Raw genomic sequence first — 15,259 nt, 5'->3', positions numbered from 1 at the left:
GTAAAGGAGAGTTTTTCCTTTTTTAAAAAAATATTTCATTTTTATTTATGAATTTATTTTTATCCTCACCCGAGGAAATGTTTATTGATTTTAGAAAGAGTGGAAAGGAGAGAGGGAGGGAGGGAGGGAGGAAGGGAAGGAGGGAGAGAGAGAAAGAGAAACATTGATGTGAGCGAGAAATATTGATCAGTTCCCTCCTGTATGAACCCAGAACTGATCAAACCGAAACCTAGGTATGTGCCCTGACCCAGAATCGAACCTGCAACCTTTTGATGTACAGAACGATTCTCTAATCAACTGAGCCACCTGGCCGGGTATTTAATTTTTAAATTTTTTATTGATTGATTTTAGAGAAAGGGAGAGGGGAACATCAATTTTTGTTGTTTCACCTATTTGTGCATTCATTGGTTGATTCTTGTATGTGCCCTGACTAGGAATAGAACCGAAACCTTGGCATATTGGGACAATGCTCTAACCAACTGAGCTAACTGGCCAGGACTTGTACTGCCATTTATTTGTTTGTTTGTTTATCTATCTATTTATTTTAGGTTTCTAGTGTGTTTTTTGTTTGTTTTGTTTTAAATATGTTTTTATTGGTTTTTTAGAGAGAAAGGGACAGGGAGAGAGAGAGAGGAACATCAAACATCAATGAGAGCAAATATCAATTGGCTGCCTTCTGCAGGTCCCCTACTGGGAATCAAGCCTGAAACCCAGGAATGTGCCCTGACCAGGAATCAAACCAGCGACCCCTTGGTACATGGGCTGGGCTATGCTACCTTTTAAATAAACAATATAAGCTTTTGTTTTTAGATGATTCTTAAGAAATTATAGATTGGGATATTAAAATTTTGTCATTTAATGTTTTTCTATCACCTTTTGCTAGGAATATATTGATTGCCATATTGAGATACTGATAGTATTAGACTATTGATTTAGTGTATTTTTACTCACTATGAAATCTTTTCAATGTAATTTTGTTCAGTTAATTAGCAAGTATATATTGGGCTAGTGTATGTCCAAGACTCGCAGGGGTCCTCAAACTACGGCCCGCAGGCCACATGCAAATACAAATATTGTATTGTTCCCGTTTTGTTTTTTTACTTCAAAATAAGATATGTGCAGTGTGCATAGGAATTTGTTCATAGTTTTTTTTAAACTATAGTCCGGCCCTCCAACGGTCTGAGGGACAGTGAACTGGCCCCCTGTTTAAAAAGTTTGAGGACCCCTGTAAGAGTATGCTAGATGAGGTGGAGCAGTGAGAATAAAGGCAGCATTAGACATGGACCCTTTTCAAATAGCAGTTGTAATCTATATTGAGACAAGGCAGCCAAAAAAAATGTGGCATTGATTCACTAATACACCTTCTACAGCCTAGAACAGTGCCTGGCACATAATAGAAGCTCAATAAATACTTGTTGAATGAATGAATTTATCCTATGGATATGCTGGCACACTCCCATTCATTCATTTGCAGAGGTATTATTAGCTTCACCACTACCTCATCACCATTCTTTTTTGTTAATTTGAAGATTCAATTGACTTTATTAAGCAACATCCCATCTAGCAACCATCTCCTTCCTCATCACCATTCTTGATTATTTCAATATCAAAGTAAATAATCCTGTTCTTTCTCTAGTCTTCCCAGCTCAGCAGCCCAACTGTCCAAACCAAAAATCTAGGAATCATCTTTGATTTCTCTCTCTCTCCTTTATTTGTCACCCCCAAGCCCTGTTGGCTCTAACTCCAAAAAACCCCCAAATCTGAATACTTCTCCCCATGTCTACTCCCACCACAGTACTACATGACAACCAGGGTGATAAAAAAAAAATCACTACTTAAAACACCCTGATGGCTTTCCATTAAAACACTCCAGTAGCACTTAAAATAAAATCCAAACTACTTGCTATGGCCTGCTCACAAAGCTCTGAGTGATCTTGCCCTGCCTGTTTGTGCAGACTCATTGCAGAACTCTCCCTAGTGCACCACTCTTCAGTCACACTGACATTATCTTGGGTTTACATTCTTACCTCAGGACTTTTGCACATGCCTCAGCCTGGGATGCTCTTTCCCCAGCTAAGCTGGATGAATCTCTCTCATCTTTCAGACTGCTTAAGTATCACCTTTCTTGGGAATTTTGACCACCCCACCTCCCTCCCTTGATGCTTACTGTTGAACCCTTTGAGCAACAAATTATCTTGTTTATTTGCTTACTTGTCCCCAATCCCATCCTTCCACCACTCTAGCAGCATGCAAGCTCTGTAATAGCCAGGGCTTTCTCCTGTTCTCTGCTGTCTCCCTAGTCACTGGAACAGTGACTGGCATATAATAGACCACCATATATTTTTTTTCAGTTTTGAGATAATCATCATGAATGCACTGTATTCTGTGAGGAGCTCCATGTCCTTAGAAGAATGTTCAGAACTTCAAGTATGGCAATGGAGGAGGAGTAATAGTTATCTGTAACATAAAACTGATAAGATAAGATTTTGAAAGCACAGGGCTTGCGGGTAGAGTTAATCTCTACTTGGGGCCATATTAAGTTTGAGATGTGTATATGACATCTATGGGGATGTATCAAATAGGTGATTTGAGATATGACTCTGAAACTCATGGATAAAGTTAGAGCTAGAAAGTTAAATTTGTTGACATCAGCATCTAGATGACATTTAAAGCAGGGGACAGGGTGAGGAGTCCCCAATGAGAGGCCAGTAACAAGTGGACAAGTGGAATAGGGAAACTGAGACAGCTGAACAAACTGACAGAGCAATTTATAGCAGATATAGAAGGTCACCTGCCTAGAAACAACATTTAGGCCTCAGTTGTATTCCAACTCTAGACCCAGAAAAGCAGCAACACTGGGTGGGTGACACAGGACCAGCTGTGATGACTGACAACCCCCTTCCCTGACACTGACCAATCAGTGAAGACCATGGACCTGGAAGAGTACACCTAAAAAATTGATTAATATTCTGCTAAAACACTCCCCTGAGGCCTCCCCTAAGATTCCTGCCTGTGAGAAAGACATAAAGCCTCAAGACAAAGGACCCAGCTTGTGCTCTCTCTCTGAGGAACAGCCCCCGCCATTCCCTCTCCCCTCTTCTTCCTCCACTTTTCCCCCACAGGCATCCATCTCCTAAATTCCAAGGGACCTCAGGAGTCTTGCAACTTGGGGAGCAGTGGTCAGTGGCTGCTTTTTGCAGGCTAGTCCCCTGAACCTGTTCTCAAAGCTCCGTTTCTCTGACTTCCCAGACTGCTAAGGCAGACCAGCCTAGGCTCTTCTGTTGCTTCTTCTAAACTAAGCCCTTTCTTGTTTTACTGTGCCCCAAGCTTTAATAAATGCTCCCTCATAGTCACCTGGACTCGTGTTGTGAAATTGTGAAATTTTTTCTGCACAAAGTCAAGAACACACACACTACCAATCTGCCTTAGGCAGATTCACTCAGGGCCGGTCCTCTGTCCAGTAACACTAGGACACACTGAAAGGACCAGATCAACCCCTCAGTTATGCGAGCATTTGGTGGTGAGACAAAGGAAGAGGGGACAGAAAAAGAGATTGAGAATGAGTGGCCAGTGATATGGGATGAAAAAGCAGAGCTATGGGTTTCTGGAGGCCAAGAAAAGACAGTATTTCAGGAAGACAGAAGTGATCAGTTGTGCCCAAGGATGCTGGGAGGTAAAAATGAGGACAGAGAATTGACCATTTTATTTGGAAAATTGGATTTGGTCAGTGATAGTTTATACGAGCCATTTCAGCAGAATGCTCAAATTGGGGAGCGGGTGAGAAGAGAATGGGAGGCAAGAATGTGGAGACAGCAACTATAGGTGATTATTTGGAGGATTTTTGCAGAGAATGGGGCAAATTATAGAGGAGAATATAAGGTTAAGGGAAATATTTTTTCTAAACCTGTACTTATTCCTTGTCCAATGTTCTCCTTTTCTTTATGTCGATCTGAGTTTCTAACTACTCTGTACCACCTAAGCATCTAAGCGGGGAGGGAAGAGCCCTGAGAAATACTGGTTAAGTTCACATTCCAGGAACACAGGCTCACTTGAAAGACTGAGACCTAATCACAGAACTTTAAAATGCGTTCCATCCATTCCAACTCACTACCACAATACTGAAGGCCTATGCACAGCAGTTCCTTTTACCCAGCAACTCCTCTCCCCTGTAACCCTCCCCAGGAAAAGTTTGCTTTATTTAATTGCCACAAGCTCTACCCATCCAATAAAGAGAGAATTTTACTTTACCTCTCTATAGACTTACATGCTTTAGTTTTGTTTTTGAATTAAGCAAATACCAACAGTGTTATCAGTCTCTCTCAAGGTTTGCACAGATGAGCCGTGTTTATGCTAAAATTTCATAACTGACTTGCAGTTATCTTGTTATAAATCAGAAATTTGTTTTTTCAAATAGCCAGTTTATTTTAAAATATAGGTTAATGCTTCATAAATCCTGAATTTTAAGTCTTGATCCATTAGGCCAAATTGCCCTCCAGAAATATTGAACTCACACACACCACCACTCCAAGTGTGTAAAACTGTTTGTTTCCAATATTGTTATTAATACTATTATTAATCTTTAAAATTTTTGCCAATATTATCATTGAAAATGGTATCCTATTTCAATTTGTATTTCCCCAATAACTAGAGAAGTTAAACAGCTCTTCAAATGCTTACTATTTTTACTTATTTAGCTTGGATTTGGTTATTCATAGACTTTGTCAAGTTTTCTATTGGCTTGTTTGTCTTTTAATGATTTGTAAAAGTTCTTTTTGCATTATAGATAGCAACCATTTGTTATAGGTACTGCAAGAAATTACTTTCAGCCTGTCCTTACCCTTGAAATTTTATATTGGTTTTAGGCACACATGTTCACTGTGTGTCAATTGGTAAAACTTTCTCTTTATGACTCCTGAGTTTTGTGTCATGCTTAGAAAGACCTTCCCCAGCTCAATATTATACTTATTGTAATATATTCCCACATATGTGTTTCTATCTATTCTTTTTGTAGTTTAAATTTAATTTGTATGTTTATATATTTAACCCTTATGGTATTTACCTTTGCATAAAACATGAAGAACAAATTGGGGTGGGGGAATTAAGACTCAGTTTTAGACACATTACATGTGAGATGCCTAAAGGTAGAGGAGAGGTCAGGGCTAGAGATGTGAATCTGTTAGTCATAGTAACATAGAAGATATGTAAAATCCCTCTGGGGCTGAAATCATCAAAGGAGAGATTACAGAATCAAAGGAGAGAGCTCAGAACTAGTCACTCCTTGAGGCAATCCAATATTTCGAAACTGAGCAAAGATTAGAAAGAAGCCAGTGAAGTTAGGAAAAAAACAAGACAGAGTGGTGCCATGGAAGAAGCCAAGAGAATGTATGAAGAATAAAAGGAGTTATCAATCCTGCTAAATGCCTCTAAGAGGTTGAGTAGGATGAGCACATAGAGATGCCATTGGGTTTAGTAACATTGAAGGGATTGGTGACTTTGACAAGATCAATACATTGGAGTGGTAAAAATGGAAGTCCCACTAAAGTAAGGAGGATCACAAGAAAAAGTGAGAAGTAGAGATGGTGACCAACCATGGCCAACAAGTTCAAGAAAGTGTTGCTGTGAAAGGGAACAGAGGAAAGAAAATGAAGGTAGTTGGGTTGTTAAAAATGGGAAATACATGGGTATATTTGAATGATGATAGAAATGATTCAGTAGAGATGGAGAAATTGAAGTGGGAGAGAAATGGGATAACAGGGTTAAGATAGGCCTCTAACTGGATTTGTTTCCAAATAAATAGCCAATTTTCTCAATGCCATCAGTTGATTAATCCATCTGTTCTCTACCAATTTGAAATATTTAAAAATATGAAATTCCTATTTGTACTTTATAGTCTGTCCCACTAATTTTCCATGACTTGGGCTTGGGAGGTACTAGAACAGTTTTTAAATTATGTCCATTGCTATTTATCTTTATTAATTTCAGCAATTGTTTTCAATTTGTAATAACTCTGTCACTCTCTGATTACTTCTTTTTCATAGTGGACTAATTTTGTTATATGGATGCAATATTCTATTGGACACCTCTCAAGATACTAGTTAGAAATTTAAAAAATTTTGCACATTAACTTTTCCCTCAAAAGTCAGTTGTTTTGCTTGTTCATCCTAGTGTTTCTCTTTCATGCTCTTGGTTTTTCTTAAATGTCTGGTGATTGCCCATTCATTTGAAGGATTAGATTGCTACATTTTGGTGACTGTTTTGGAGCCCTCAGCCATTGTGAAGGTCACTATTCATCTGAGAGGCTTTTTCTCTGAATATGACAGAGCTGTGCAGGTGAATGGCTAGGGGTGTGCCAATAGGAAGATTCCCATTTATGAAGCATGGATAGGGAACAGGTTGAGTCAGAGGTTGGGAAAATGCCTTATTAGATATAAAGTGCTTTAGAGGATTGAACTGCTGTGCCAAGATGCCTTTTGTGTCATGCTTATGGTGATCCCCGAATTACTTGGGCTCTCCCAACTTCTCTATCCAATGACAAAGTCCACACCGGGCTCTGTCTCTGTGAATAAGAAGTATTTTATTGAGAAAGAGGTTCTCACTGTGTACAGGGTTGGAGAGTGGCCCAGTTGCTTGGCAGATCTTTAACTAACTTCTCTGCTTTTTGCTCCATGACTTACTCTAGTTACTAGCTAGCCCCTACTAATTCTGAGCTATTTCTAGGGCTCTATTTGGAAGACTTATAATCATTTCTCCAATAGCTTTCTCTTATTCCTGTGTTAGCAGAGTGTAGATTCCACATTATAATTGCATAAATTTCTTATTGTTGCTGAAAGGTTACATAACAGTGGTTTACCATGCAGACTCCAGAATCAGACTGCCTGGCTTGGACAAGCTCTTAACTTCGCTGTAGTTCTGTTTACTAATTTTTAAACTTGATAATAATAGTATCTATTTTGTAGAGTTATTTATATGGTTTAATACATGTAAACTGTTTAGTGCAGTAGCTGGCCCATTGAAAGCACTGAATAACTATCAGTAATTTTGTTTCTTTGGTCTGAATATCTTTTCTGGCTTTGTAACATTGCTCTGGATTTTTCTTATTATTTTTATATTTCTTCTGGCATTTTAGTAGGATTTTATTTTATTTTTTAATATGTTTTTATTGATTTCAGAGAGGAAGAGAGAGTGAGAGATAGAAACATCAATGATGAGAGAGAATCACTGATCAGCTGCCCCCTGACATCTCCTATTGGGGATTGAGCCCCCAACTTGGGCATATGCCACTGGAATCAAACCAGAGACCCTTTAGTCCCCAGGCTGACACTCAATCCACTGAGCCAAACCAGGTAGGGCTAATGGGATTTTAGAAGGAAGATGAGATTAAACACACTGGCTCAGTTCATCACCTTGAACGGAAAGTGAGCACTTGCATTTGAAAATAATAAAAATGAACATTCTAGGTTGTTAATTTTCTGCCATTTTGAATTTCACATTCTTTTGATTTGCTTAGAGTAGCACAGATATAAGAAACCTTAGAGATCATCTAATAGAGCACTCTCACTTTAAAACTGAGCAAAGAAATGAGAAATAACTTCCCTAAAGTAGCAAATCTTTCTAGGGGAAGATCTTATACAAGAATCGAGATCTCTTGCCTCCTAGTCAAATTCTCCTACCACTAACAATAAGTAAATAAATATCTACCATAGGTGCCAAGGTTATACATTTCATATGTCTGTGCCCATCCAATGCTCATTTCCTCCTATTCAAAGCCAATCCTTCCACCTGTACGTTGATCCCATCCTCTCCTTCTACTTTCTCCAGAATTTTATATTAGTAATAATTCCTTCTTTTTTGTAGTATATTCAACCTATTGTTCTTAACTGGATTATTTCCATTGGCCTTTAATCATGTCGAAATCTATTACTTTAAGAAAAAGGATAGTGTTGATTTGGGGGTGGGTGGGTAGGAGCTGGGAAGAGGGAGGTAAAGGGGGGGGGGTAAAATGGGATATATGTATAATACCACTCCGGTGTGGGGTGAATTTCCCGCCAAAATATAAGATGGCTCTGTCTTTTGGTTTTGTTCCATCCACCAAAAGGGTGGATTACAAACAAATATTTGGTAATACGCAGTTACAATCGGCCCGAGTTTACACGTTTCCCGCATTCCACCGCAAATCTATATGAACCGAGTTAAAGACGGCTCCCGCGGAGTACGCGCAATTCACGCGAGCCGACTTAACTCGTTTCCCCCACTCCAAGTGATACTATCAACAGTAAAAAAATATATATTAAAAAAAGGAAAAGGAAGAGCAAACTCATTTGACCCTCCATACTCCCACTACCAAATTCTGCTCTATCTTTTCACAGTCTTTCATCTCCAAACTCTTGCAAAGTACTCTCCATCCAGTGATGGTGAACCTATGACACGCGTGTCAGAGGTGACACGCGAACTCATTTTTTGGTTGATTTTTCTTTGTTAAATGGCATTTAAATATATAAAATAAAAATCAAAAATATAAATCTTTGTTTTACTATAGTTGCAAATATCAAAAAATTTCTATATGTGACACGGCACCAGAGTTAAGTCAGGGTTTTTCAAAATGCTGACATGCCGAGCTCAAAAGGTTCGCCATCACTGCTCCATATTGTCAGTGCTTTCCTCTTCTTTCATCCCACTTGACTCTATCTCTGACCTCACAATCCAGCAAACATTTCTCACTAAGGTCACTTATGACCTCCATGATACTAAATCCAACAGAAATTTTTTAGGCATCAGATTCTCCTACTTCTCAGCAGCATTTGACCCTTGTGACAAGCTCCACCATCTTGAAACATGTTCTTCTTTGGGCATTAGTTTACAAACACTCTCCTGATTTTTATCCCACCTCTTTGCCCATTTTTTCTCAGTAATGTTTGCTGGCTTGTCATTTCCACCTAGGCAGTAAATGCTGTGGTTACACAAGGCTTGGTATTAGTTCTTCTTTTTGTCTCACTCTCTCCTCTCCCTGGGTGAGTTACAGCACAAGGCTTCAATAACCATCTGTGTACCATCAGCCCCCAGATTTATATCTCCAACTCAGATCTCTCTTTCCACTGAAAAATGTAATCTCTCTCTTTTTTAATAATCCTCAACTGAGGATATTTTTCCATTGATTTTTAGAGAGAGTGAAAGAGAGAAGGAAAGACAGAGAGAAATATAGATGTGAGAGAAACACACCAATTGGTTGCCTCCTGCATGAACCAGGACCAGGGCCCAGGCTGGGAGTGGGAAAGCCTGCAACCAAGGTTTGTGCCCTTAACTAGAATCAAATCTGGGATCTTTCAGTCCACAGGCCAACACTTTATCCACTGAACCAAACTGGGTAGGGCTCATCTCTTCTTAGATGGCTCAAAGACTCCTCAAAATCAACATATTCAAACAGAAATCTTTATTTTCTTTACTAAAGATGACACTCTTGAAATGTTTCATAGCTCAGTGAAAGTCACACTCATCAATCAGGTTATACAACCCCCAAACCTAGGACTAACTTTGATATTACTCATTTCTTATATCAATTCCATACCAAATCTATCGATTTTTTTTCTTACTACATCTTAAATCCATCCACTTCCCTCTACTTCCACCTCCTTCCTCCAATCCCTACATGCTGCTACCATCATCTCCCCACTAAGTGAATACCCCTCTAACTGGTCTATTCACTTGCTCTCTCAATCCTTGGTTTATACTGCAGCCAGATTGATGTTTTCAAAATGTACATCTGATTATGTCACTTCCCTCACCCTCCACTTCCCCACTCTCCTCAACACATATCTCTAAAACACTGTAAAATCTTCTTGTTCTTCTTAGGAAAAAGACAAAATTCCTTCATAGGGCCTACAAAGCCCTGTTTCCTCTGGCCTCTGCCTACTTCTTCAGCTCATCTTGTACCATATTCCCTCCCACAGTTGCCATTCTAAATGCATATGGCTTCCTTTTTTCTTATTTGAGCATAATTATCAGACACCTCCTACCACAGGGCTTTTGCACAGTTGGTTTCCTCAGCTGGGAACACTCATCCCTCTCTTCTTTGCTTGGTTAACTCCTTCTAGGCCTCTCAGATATCAGCCCAAGCATTATTTCCACAGGGAAGACTTTGGATGAAGTCAAGTATCCTTATCAGAGCTCTACTAGTACCAGATATTGATTTATTACCATTGCAGTTGTACATTTGTATGAATACTTCAGTAATTTCTCTCTTCACCACTACACATTCGTTCACTCAACAAATATTTACCAAACCCCTTACTATATTCCAGGCATTATTTTAGAAAGTTCGACAAACTGTAAAAAATAAGCAATATGATATCAAGAGGTGAAAAGTGCTATGAAGAAGTAAAAAGAGGTAAAAAGATTTGAATGAAGCGAGAGAGCAAGTCCTGAGGGTGTCTGAGGTGGTGGTGGTGAGAATTTCAGGGAGAAAAAATAGAGAGGGTAAAGACAAGAGGGTATTTAACCTGTTTGAGGAACAGCCAGGAATTCAGTGGGGCTGGAGTGGAGCAAAGGGGAGAGTGGTAAGAGATTAGGCAGAGAGTGAGGGGCCAGGTCACTCAGGGTGGTGTAGCCATGAGACAGGGAGAGATGTCATTGGAAGCTTTTAAACAAGGAGTTCCTGAAGTCAAATGCTCTACCTCTGAGCTATACTTAATAATATTGTATTGTATATTTGAAAGCTGCTAAGAGAGTAGATCTTAAAAATTCTTCTCATCACAACAAAACATTGTAACTACGTATGGTGACAGACGTTGACTTACTGTGGTGATCATTTTGCAATATATACAAATACTGAATGATTATGTTGTACACCTGAAACTAATATAATGTTATATGTCAATTTTATCTTAATTTTACAACATCTATCACACAGGGGAAAAACAAGGAGTGATTGACATAATTCTATATGCCTGTTCTAAAATGATCTCTGTGACTGTTTGGAGGTGAATGGATTGGAGAGAGCTAAGGGTGGAAGTAAATCCAGCTGAGGCTGTGGCAGTGGTCCTGGGGAGAAATAACGGGGACTTGGACTAGGGTAAGCATGGTGAGAAAGAACAGATTGGAGTGTGTTTTGAAGGTAGAGCTTTCAGGATTTCGATGTGTTTCTCAGTGGGTTTAGAAAAGTCAAAAGGCTTAACCTGGCCGATGAGGCCCTATATGATCTGCCCCCTGCCCCCTCCCTCCCGCCACCCCCTGTCTCCCCCTTAGCTCCCTCCTCTCCAGCAACATGGGCCTTCTAGCTCTTCTGTGAAGAGACCAAGCATGATCCCACCTTTTGCATTTGATGTTCCCTCAAATGTCAGAAAGCAGGTATCAACATGGTTTCCCTGCCCCACCTCCACCGCCCAGGGTTCTGCTCAAATTTCTTCTTATCAGAAAGTCCTTGACCACCCTATATAAAGTATCACCTCACCCCTGCATTCTGAATTTTCCTGATTAATTTCTCTTTGTAATACTTATTGCCACCCCACATATACATGTACTATACATATGTATATGTACATACAAACATGTAACGTGTCTATATTTATTCCAGGAAGGCAGAGATGTGGTCTGTTTAGTTCACTCTAAAACAGAACTCCCAGAATAGTGCCTGGCACACAGGTATTTAATAAATATTTGTTAAATTAATATTGTTGAAACAGAGAATGAGGGGAGCAAAGAGTGGCTTCAGGGTTTGGAGCCTGAATGATGGTGCCACTTCCTGAAGTAATATTGAAGATTTTTCAAAATGAGGATTGGGACCCCCTGCTCCAAACTTACAGCTGGAGTCCCTGAACTGCTTCATCTATTGCAGGTTCAGCAATGTCCTGACTTCCTCTCGGACCCACTGAAACCTGTGACAAATCTAGAATCCTGGGGGTCTGGGCTATTCTCTTACCAGAGGGAAAGAGGGAGAAAATAGTGATAAATTAAACTGACTCTCTCAATTCCTGAGACTCAAAATGACATCAGTTTGATCCAAGCCCCACAACTGATGCTTCAGACGTTATTGACTCTGTGTGTGGTTTCCTGGCAAACAATTGGCTGCCTACTTTAAGAGACAATATCGCTAAGTGCTTTTTTTTTCATGCAAAAGAAAGAAATAAAAAAGAGCTACCTATTTTCCTCATTCCTGCAGGTGCCCAACCCGATTGACTTGTTGGAGTGCATTTTCTGCATTCTTAATAGATAGCTAGCAGGAAATGCCTTTTATAGCCCCACTAGAGTGGCAGAGAGCAGCAAGGGGTGGATACAAAATCCCCAGCCCCTGCTTCCGCAAGCACTGAGTTGCTCTAAAGAGGGCCAGGCATCAAGACGCACCTCTGACCAGCGATAGTTTGGCATCTGCATCTTGCTCTGGCTCAGCTGATAGTCAGGAATTAAGGTAGGAGAGGCTGGGGACTTTTTTAGTTGTTTTTTGTTTGTTTGTTTGTTTGTTTGTTTGTTGTTGTTTGTTTTTTGTTTTTTGTGGAGGAGGGATGGAAATTCAAATGGAAAGGAATGGGACACGGGGGTAGGAGGGTAGGGAGCTGTGAGCATCATAAGCTTTTCTCAACGAGATACAATCTAGCCCTTTTGGGGCTTTTATTCCAAGTGATTCTTGTGACAAAGTCTCTGACTCCCTACCCCACCCCTGGTGCTGGGTACCGGTTTGCAGAAGGGTGGTAAGTGTGTCCGTGCATGCAGACTGTGGTAGAGTTGAGGCCAAACAGCTGGTATGGGATTCCATGTTAAAATATTTGTGCAGAGGATTGGGCAATATTTTGAGGTCTAGTTGAACACTTGGTGTCTGTATATTTTGTGTATTGGGGAAATTGTAAGCTAGGTGTACTTTTGTAACTTTGCTGTTCTCACTGCACAGCTGGCAAAGCTTGGCCTTGGGGTTTTGTTTGCAAGAGTATTTTACTACAAGCCAGGTACTTATACAGAAAATCTTCTCTAGGAAAGTCCCCATCCTTTCTCCTGTTTCACTGATATCCCCTCAGTTCCCGCTTTGCAGCATCCATTTCTAAGCAAGACCCATCCTGACCAATTCACTCATTAATAGAGACCCCTCACAGAAGGCTCATTGGAGGATGAAACTGCTCAAGTTTCTCCAAAGATGCACTTCTTAAAAAGATTAAGTCATGTAGCAGTTCTCTGAATTTCAACATCTCTCGAATACAGATCCTGTCCATTGCAATCCAAGTGCAGCCCAGAGAACTGTTTGTGAGCTGGATAGAGAAAAGTCACTCATGGCATTTCTTTGAAAGCATGTCAGTGTTTTGGGGAGGAACAGAGGGACAGAGGGTGTACTTGTGGTTTATTCAGGATCCCCAGTTCTAGGGTCTGAGCCCTTCAAGATGATAAGGCTGAGATGTTGACTTTCTATCTCTACCCTTTCCTGCCTGTGGCCAGGTGGCCTGTGGTCTCTTCCCAAGGAGAGTACGTGCTTTAGGGTCCTGAGGTCCCATGGGTCAAGCCAGCAGTTTCTCTTGTGGTTTCAGGGAGACTTGGCAAAGATAGAAAGCAAGTTCTGTCACGCCTTAGCCTGGAGCAGTGGCCACAGGCAGTTCGGAGATTAAGAGTCCTACAAAGGTGCTAAGCGGCTCTTGAAGGGAGAGGCTTCAAAGAGAAGCCCGGAGGGAGTACGTGAATGTTCTGCCCGCATTCTGCAGCCCGCATTCTGTAGCCCGCATTCTGTAAAAGAAACCAGATGGCTGGATTAAGGTCCTAGCTCAAGGTCCTCTAGAATTTAAAGGCCAAGCCCTCACATTTGGTAGATGGGGAGACTGAGGCCCACAAAGGGAAAAGGACTATTAGTTCCACCAGGTAGACAGTAAGGGACAATGGAAAAAGGACAGACATTGAAGCTAGAGTGACCTGGGTTTAAATCCCAACTCTGCCACTACCTAGCTGTGTGGCTGGGGCAGTTTATTCACATTCTCTAAGCCCCTATTTGCTCATCTATAAAATGGGAATAATGATAGCGACTATGAGGGTTGTAAAGGTTGGAGAAAATATGTATGTTTCTGTCACAAAGTAGGTATTCTGTAAACTGTAGCTTTAGAAAAAGTACTGCCTCCACATTTATTATTACTTTATAATTCACAACACCTTTGCTTTACTTTATTTTTTGAAATATATTTGACATTATATTATGTGACTTTACATGTTACATGAACAACATGTTAATTTGATAAATTTATATATTATATATGATTACCATGGTAGCCACAATTAACACCACTCATGTTTTATAATTATCCTTTTTAGTAGTTGGAATAATTAAGCTCTAGTCTCTAGCAGTTTTGATGATGATAATGTAGCATTGTTGTCTATATTCACTGTACTGTACACTAGATCTTAAGGGCTTATATACAACTTGTTGTAGATTTGTACCCTTAAACAACACTTGTTCCTGTTCTCTGGTCACCACCATCTTATTTTCTGTTTTTACAAGTTTGGCTTTTTAAAATTCCACATCTAAGTGATAACATGCAGTACATGTCTTTCTCTGACTTATCTCATAATGTGCTCAAGGATAATACCTTTGCTTTATTTCTACAACTCTGGGTATGTGAATATATCATGTGCTTTGTCACTGAGGAATAATTTAGCTACAGCAAAATTCACAAATCTTAAGTGCTCAATCTGATGATTTTTGACAAATGTATACATCCATGTATAATCTTCACCCTCGACAAGATGTAGGACATTCCCAGCACCCCTGAGAGTTTCCTCCTGCCTTTTCCTAATCTCTACCTTACAAGCAACTGCTTTTCTGATCTCTATAACCAGAGATTGTGCCTATTTCATGTAAGTGGAATCATATAAGGTGTTCCTTTGTGTCCATCTTTATTTCACTCAACATGTTTTTGTGATTATTCCATGATGTCGTGTGGATTGGTAGTTTGCTCCTTTTATTATTGAATAACATTCCATTGTGTGAAAATGCCACAGCTAGTTTATTTGTTCTCTTGTTGACAGAGATTGGGTTGTTTTCACTTTGGGGCTATTTAAATAAAGTCACTATGAACATTCACATACAAGTCTTTGTGTGGACATATATCTGCACTTCTTTTGGTTATATGTACCTAGAAGTGGGATTGCTGGGTCATGTAGTATGGGTATGTTTAACTTTATATAAAAAACTACCAAACATTTTTTCAAAGCAGTTGTCCACATGTTTTTTGAAATAATGATACAATAAATTCATTTTTCAAGTAGTTCCTGATTATACTTAGTGTGTCTGTCAACCAGGGGG

The sequence above is a fragment of the Myotis lucifugus genome, unplaced genomic scaffold, assembly GCF_000147115.1.
Source record: "Myotis lucifugus unplaced genomic scaffold, Myoluc2.0 scaffold_2, whole genome shotgun sequence".
NCBI lineage: Eukaryota > Metazoa > Chordata > Mammalia > Chiroptera > Vespertilionidae > Myotis > Myotis lucifugus.
Note: the sequence above shows the minus strand (reverse complement) of the source record.